Here is a 7,860-nt window from a genome sequence, read left to right as displayed (position 1 = left end):
CGATTTTTGGCCGCTAGCTGCGAGAATCGCGCGATTTTTGGCCGCTAGCGGCGAAATTTGCTCGATTTTTGGCCGGTAGCGGTAAAAATCGCACGGTTTTTGGCCGGTAGCGGCGAAAATCGCGTGATTTTTGCCCGCCAGCTGCAAAAATCGCATGGTTTCTGGCCGCTAGCGGCGAAAATCGCATGGTTTTTGGCCGCTAGCGGCAAAAATCGAGCGGTTTTTGGCCGCTATCTGCGAAAATCGCGCGATTTTTGGCCGCTAGCGGCGAAAATAGCCCCTTTTTTGGTAGCTAGCGGCGAAAATCGGTCGATTTTTGCCCGCTAGCTGCGAAAATCGCGCGGTTTTTGGCCGCTAGCGGCAAAAATCGCGCGGTTTTTGGCCGGTAGCGTCGAAAATCGCCCGATTTTTGCCCGTCAGCTGCGAAAATTGCATGGTTTTTGGCCGGTAGCGGCGAAAATCGTGCGGTTTCTGGCCGGTAGCAGCGAAAATCGCGCGATTTTTGGCCGCTAGCGGCGAAAATCGCGCGATTTTTGGCCGGGAGCGGCGAAAATCGTGCGATTTTTGGCCGCTAGTGGCGAAAATCGCCCAATTTTTGGCCGCTAGCGGCGAAAATAGCCACTTTTTTGGCAGGTAGCGGCGAAAATCGACCAATTTTTGGCCGGTAGCGGCGAAATTCGCACGATTTTTGGCCGCTAGGGGCGAAATTCGCACGATTTTTGGCCGCTAGCGGCGAAATTCGCATGATTTTTGGCCGCTAGGGGCGAAAATCGCCGATTTATGGCCGGTAGCGGCGAAAATCGCACGGTTTTTGGCCGCTAGCGGCAAAAATCGCGCGGTTTTTGGCCGGTAGCGGCGAAAATCACACGATTTTTGCCCGTCAGCTGCGAAAATTGCATGGTTTTTGGCCGCTAGCGGCGAAAATCTCGCGGTTTCTGGCCGGTAGCAGCGAAAATCGCGCGATTTTTGGCCGCTAGCAGCGAAAATAGCCCCTTTTTTGGTAGCTAGCGGCGAAAATCGGTCGATTTTTGCCCGCCAGCTGCGAAAATCGCACGGTTTTTGGCCGCTAGCGGCGAAAATCGCGCGGTTTCTGGCCGGTAGCAGCGAAAATCGCGCGATTTTTGGCCGCTAGCGGCGAAAATCGCGCGATTTTTGGCCGGTAGCGGCGAAAATAACACCTTTTTTGGTAGCTAGCGGCGAAAATCGGTCGATTTTTGCCCGCCAGCTGCGAAAATCGCACGGTTTTTGGCCGCTAGCGGCGAAAATCGCGCAGTTTTTGGCCGGTAGCGGCGAAAATCGCGCTATTTTCGCCCGACAGCTGCGAAAATCGCATGGTTTTTGGCCGCCAGCGGCAAAAATCGCAAGGTTTTTGGCCGGTAGCGGCGAAAATCGCCCGATTTTTGCCCGTCAGCTGCGAAAATTCCATGGTTTTTGGCCGCTAGCGGCGAAAATCGCGCGGTTTTTTTTTTTTTTTTTTTTTTTTTTTGTGATATATACAAGAGTTGTTACATTCTTGTAGTATGCGTAGCGTTTCGGGCAAGTCCTTAATCCTACGGTCCCTGGAATACGATCCCCTGCCGCGAAGAATCGTTTTTTCATCGAAGTACACATTTTACTGTTGCGTTAAACAGAGGCTACAGTTAAGGAATTGCGCCCAGTAAATCCTCCCCGGCCAGGATACGAACCCATGACATAGCGCTCGCGGAACGCCAGGCGAGTGTCTTACCACTACACCACGGAGACTGCAGTTAGCGGCTTTTGGCCGCTAACTGCGAAAATCGCCCGATTTTTGGCCGCTAGCGGCGAAAATAGCCACTTTTTTGGCCGCTAGCGGCGAAAATCGGTCGATTTTTGGCCGCTAGCGGCAAAAATCGCGCGGTTTTTGGCCGGTATCGGCGAAAATGGCAAAAATCTCGCAATTATTGGCCGGTAGCGGCAAAAATCGGTCGATTTTTGGCCGGTAGCGGCGAAAATCGGTCGATTTTTGGCCGGTAGCGGCGAAAATCGGTCGACTTTTGGCCGATAGCGGCGAAAATCGGTCGATTTTTGCCCGCTAGCGGCGAAATTCGCCCGATTTTTGGCCGCTAACTGCAAAAATTCAGCGATTTTTGGCCGCTAGCTGCGAGAATCGCGCGATTTTTGGCCGCTAGCTGCGAGAATCGCGCGATTTTTGCCCGCTAGCGGCGAAATTTGTTCGATTTTTGCCCGCTAGCGGCGAAATTCGCCCGATTTTTTACCTCTAGCGGCGAAAATTGCCCGATTTTTGCCCGCTAGCGGCGAAAATCGCCCAATTTTTAGCTACTAGGAGCGAAAATAGCCCCATTTTTGGCCGCTAGCGGCGCAAATCACCCGATTTTCGCCCGCTAGCGGCGAAATTCGCCCGATTTTTGGCCGCTAGCGGCGAAAATCGCCCGCTTTTCGCCGCTAGCGGGTAAAAATCATTTCGCTACTTTGTAGCCCAAATTTGGGCTACTTTCGCTACTTTGTAGCCCAAATTTGGGCTACTTTCGCTACTTTGTAGCCCAAAATTGGGCTACTTTCACTACTTTGTAGGCCAAAATTGGGCTACTATCGCTACTTTGTTGGCCAAAATTGGGCTACTATCGCTACTTTGTAGCCCAAAATTGGGCTACTATCGCTACTTTGTAGCCCAAAATTGGGCCAAAAATAGGGATTTTTGGCCGCTAGCGGCGAAAATCGGGCGATTTTTAACCACTAGCGGCAAAAATTGCCCGATTTCCCGCCTCTAGCGGCGAAAATTGCCCCATTTTTGCCCGCTAGCGGCGAAATTCGTCCGATTTTTGGCAACTACCGGCGAAAATCGCGCGATTTTTGGGCACTAGCTGCGAAAATCGCCCGATTTTTGCCCACTAGCGGCGAAAATCGCACGAATTTTGCCCGCTAGCGGCGAAAATCGCCCGATTTTTGCCCGTCAGCTGCAAAAATCGCACGGTTTTTGGCCGCAAGCGGCGAACATCGCGCGATTTTTGCCCTCCAGCTGCGAAAATTCCGCGGTTTTTGGCCGCTAGCGGCGAAAATCGCGCGATTTTTCGCCGGTAGCAGCAAAAATCGCGCGATTTTTGGTCGCTAGCGGCGAAAATCGGTCGATTTTTGACCGCTAGCGGCAAAAATGGCGCGGTTTTTGGCAGGTAGCCGCGAAAAGCGACCGATTTTTGGCCGGTAGTGGCGAAATTCGCACGATTTTTGGCCGCTAGGGGCGAAATTCGCACGATTTTTGGCCGCTAGCGGCGAAATTCGCATGATTTTTGGCCGCTTGGGGCGAAAATCGCCGATTTATGGCCGCTAGCGGCGAAAATAGCCCGATTTCTGGCCGCTAGCGACGAAAATCGGGCGATTTTTGACCACTAGCGGCAAAAATTGCCCGATTTGCCGCCTCTAGAGGCGAAAATTGCCCCATTTTTGCCCGCTAGCGGCGAAATTCGCCCGATTTTTGGCCGCTACCGGCAAAAATCGCTCGATTTTTGGCCACTAGCTGCGAAAATCGACCGATTTTTGCCCACTAGCGGCGAAATTCGCCCGATTTTTGGCCGCTAACTGCAAAAATTCAGCGATTTTTGGCCGCTAGCTGCGAGAATCGCGCGGTTTTTGGCCGCTAGCTGCGAGAATCGCGCGATTTTTGCCCGCTAGCGGCGAAATTTGTTCGATTTTTGCCCGCTAGAGGCGAAATTCGCCCGATTTTTGGGCGCTACCGGCGAAAATCGCCCGCTTTTCGCCGCTAGCGGGCAAAAATCATTTCGCTACTTTGTAGCCCAAATTTGGGCTACTTTCGCTACTTTGTAGCCCAAAATTGGGCAACTATCGCTACTTTGTAGCCCAAAATTGGGCCAATAATCGGGCGATTTTTGACCACTAGCGGCAAAAATTGCCCGATTTCCCGACTCTAGCGGCGAAATTTGCCCCATTTTTGCCCGCTAGCGGCGAAATTCGCCCGATTTTTGGCCGCTACCGGCGAAAATCGTGCGATTTTTGGCCACTAGCTGCGAAAATCGCCCGATTTTTGCCCACTAGCGGCGAAAATCGCACAAATTTTGCCCGCTAGCGGCGAAATTCGCCCGATTTTTGGCCGTTAACTGCAAAAATCGCGCGATTTTTGGCCGCTAGCTGCGAGAATCGCGCGATTTTTGCCCGCTAGCGGCGAAATTTGCTCGATTTTTGCCTGCTAGCGGTGAAAATCGCACGGTTTTCGGCCGGTAGCGGCGAAAATCGCGCGATTTTTGCCCGCCAGCTGCAAAAATCGCATGGTTTCTTGCCGCTAGCGGCGAAAATCGCATGGTTTTTGGCCGCTAGCGGCAAAAATCGAGCGGTTTTTGGCCGCTATCTGCGAAAATCGCGCGATTTTTGGCCGCTAGCGGCGAAAATAGCCCCTTTTTTGGTAGCTAGCGTCGAAAATCGGTCGATTTTTGCCCGCCAGCTGCGAAAATCGCGCGGTTTTTGGCCGGTAGCGGCGAAAATCGCCCGATTTTTGCCCGTCAGCTGCGAAAATCGCGCGGTTTCTGGCCGTTAGCAGCGAAAATCGCGCGATTTTTGGCTGCTAGCGGCGAAAATCGCGCGATTTTTGGCCGGTAGCGGCGAAAATCGTGCGATTTTTGGCCGGTAGTGGCGAAAATCGCCCAATTTTTGTCCGCTAGCGGCGAAAATAGCCACTTTTTTGGCCGCTAGCGGCGAAAATCGGTCGATTTTTGACCGCTAGCGGCAAAAATCGCGCGGTTTTTGGCAGGTAGCGGCGAAAATCGACCGATTTTTGGCCGGTAGCGGCGAAATTCGCACGATTTTTGGCCGCTAGCGGCGAAAATAGCCCGATTTTTGGCCGCTAGCGGCGAAAATCGGGCGATTTTTGACCACTAGCGGCAAAAATTGCCCGATTTGCCGCCTCTAGCGGCGAAAATTGCCCCATTTTTGCCCGCTAGCGGCGAAATTCGCCCGATTTTTGGCCGCTACCGGCAAAAATCGCTCGATTTTTGGCCACTAGCTGCGAAAATCGACCGATTTTTGCCCACTAGCGGCGAAAATCGCACGAATTTTGCCCGCTAGCGGCGAAATTTGCCCGATTTTTGGCCGCTAAATGCAAAATTTCAGCGATTTTTGCCCGCTAGCGGCGAAAATCGCACAAATTTTGCCCGCTTGCGACGAAAATCGCCCGATTTTTGCCCGTCAGCTGCAAAAATCGCACGGTTTTTGGCCGCAAGCGGCGAACATCGCGCGATTTTTGCCCTCCAGCTGCGAAAATTCCGCAGTTTTTGGCCGCTAGCGGCGAAAATCGCGCGATTTTTGGCCGGTAGCAGCAAAAATCGGTCGATTTTTGGCCGCTAGCGGCGAAAATCGCGCGATTTTTGGCCGGTAACGGCGAAAATCGGTCGATTTCTGGCCGCTTGCGGCAAAAATCGGTCGATTTTTGGCCGCTAGCGGCAAAAATCGCGCGGTTTTTGGCCGGTTGCGGCGAAATTCGCACGATTTTTGGCCACAAGCGGCAAAATTCGCACGATTTTTGGCCGCTAGCGGCGAAATTCGCACGTTTTTTGGCCGGTAGCGGTGAAAATCGCCCGATTTTTGCCCGCCAGTTGCGAAAATCGCACGGTTTTTGGCCGCTAGCGGCCAAAATCGCGCGGTTTTTGGCCGGTAGCGGCGAAAATCGCGCGATTTTTGCCCGCCAGTTGCGAAAATCGCACGGTTTTTGGCCGCTAGCGGCGAAAATATCCCGATTTTTGGCCGCTAGCGGCGAAAATTGCGCGGTTTTTGGCCGCTAGCGGTGAAAATCGCGCGGTTTTTGGACTGTAGCGGTGAAAATCGCGCGATTTTTGCCCGCCAGTTGCGAAAATCGCACGGTTTTTGGCCGGTAGCGGCGAAAATCGCGCGATTTTCGCAGCTGGCGGGAAAAAATCGCGCGATTTTCACCGCTAGTACTAGGTACCTAGGTACTACCTATTTGATTCAATAGGTACTATTCAAATAGTTACTACCTATTTGAATAGGTAGTACCTATTTGAATAGGTAGTACCCATCCAAATAGGTATAATATGTTCAAATTTGCAAAAATCAAGTCAAACAAATGTGGAAGACAGTAATTTTCATAAGGATAGAAAAAAGTACCTATTTGAATAGGTATAAAGTACCTATTTGAATAGGTAGGACCTATTTGAATAGGTAGTACCTATTTGAATAGGTAGTACCTATTCAAATAGGTATAATATGGTCAAATTTGCAAAAATCAAGTCAAACAAATGTGGAAGACAGTAATTTTCATAAGGATAGAAAAAGTACCTATTTGAATAGGTATAAAGTACCTATTTGAATAGGTAGGACCTATTTGAATAGGTAGTACCCATCCAAATAGGTATAATATGTTCAAATTTGCAAAAATCAAGTCAAACAAATGTGGAAGACAGTAATTTTCATAAGGATAGAAAAAGTACCTATTTGAATAGGTATAAAGTACCTATTTGAATAGGTACTTTAGAATAGGTAATGAATAGTACTTTTGAATAGGTAATGGTCCCCAGGACTTATGTCCGGTCGTGATGGTCAAGCGGATTAAGGCGTCCCTGTACATACCAGTTGCGTTGCTCCTGGCAGTATGGGTTCGAGTCACTTCTGGGGTGTGAGTTTTCAGTTGTATATAGTCCTGGGGACCATTCAGGCTTGTTTGCATTTGTGTTCCTCACGTGTGCCCCAAAGAATGAGGTGATTTGATAAAATGCTATGCCCAAGATTACCATCCGAGTGCCGGCGGGGAAGTGGTTCAAATAGCTTCGGCTATCACTTTCTTATGTCCGGTCGTGATGGTCAAGCGGATTAAGGCGTCCCTGTACATACCAGTTGCGTTGCTCCTGGCAGTATGGGTTCGAGTCACTTCTGGGGTGTGAGTTTTCAGTTGTATATAGTCCTGGGGACCATTCAGGCTTGTTTGCATTTGTGTTCCTCACGTGTGCCCCAAAGAATGAGGTGATTTGATAAAATGCTATGCCCAAGATTACCATCCGAGTGCCGGCGGGGAAGTGGTTCAAATAGCTTCGGCTATCACTTTCTTATGTCCGGTCGTGATGGTCAAGCGGATTAAGGCGTCCCTGTACATACCAGTTGCGTTGCTCCTGGCAGTATGGGTTCGAGTCACTTCTGGGGTGTGAGTTTTCAGTTGTATATAGTCCTGGGGACCATTCAGGCTTGTTTGCATTTGTGTTCCTCACGTGTGCCCCAAAGAATGAGGTGATTTGATAAAATGCTATGCCCAAGATTACCATCCGAGTGCCGGCGGGGAAGTGGTTCAAATAGCTTCGGCTATCACTTCCTTATGTCCGGTCGTGATGGTCAAGCGGATTAAGGCGTCCCTGTACATACCAGTTGCGTTGCTCCTGGCAGTATGGGTTCGAGTCACTTCTGGGGTGAGAGTTTTCAGTTGTATATAGTCCTGGGGACCATTCAGGCTTGTTTGCATTTGTGTTCCTCACGTGTGCCCCAAAGAATGAGGTGATTTGATAAAATGCTATGCCCAAGATTACCATCCGAGTGCCGGCGGGGAAGTGGTTCAAATAGCTTCGGCTATCACTTCCTTATGTCCGGTCGTGATGGTCAAGCGGATTAAGGCGTCCCTGTACATACCAGTTGCGTTGCTCCTGGCAGTATGGGTTCGAGTCACTTCTGGGGTGAGAGTTTTCAGTTGTATATAGTCCTGGGGACCATTCAGGCTTGTTTGCATTTGTGTTCCTCACGTGTGCCCCAAAGAATGAGGTGATTTGATAAAATGCTATGCCCAAGATTACCATCCGAGTGCCGGCGGGGAAGTGGTTCAAATAGCTTCGGCTATCACTTCCTTATGTCTGGTCGTGATGGTCAAGCGGATTAAGG

Source organism: Procambarus clarkii, chromosome 82 (assembly GCF_040958095.1).
Source record: "Procambarus clarkii isolate CNS0578487 chromosome 82, FALCON_Pclarkii_2.0, whole genome shotgun sequence".
Taxonomy (NCBI): Eukaryota; Metazoa; Arthropoda; class Malacostraca; order Decapoda; family Cambaridae; genus Procambarus; species Procambarus clarkii.
This window is presented reverse-complemented; position numbering follows the sequence as displayed.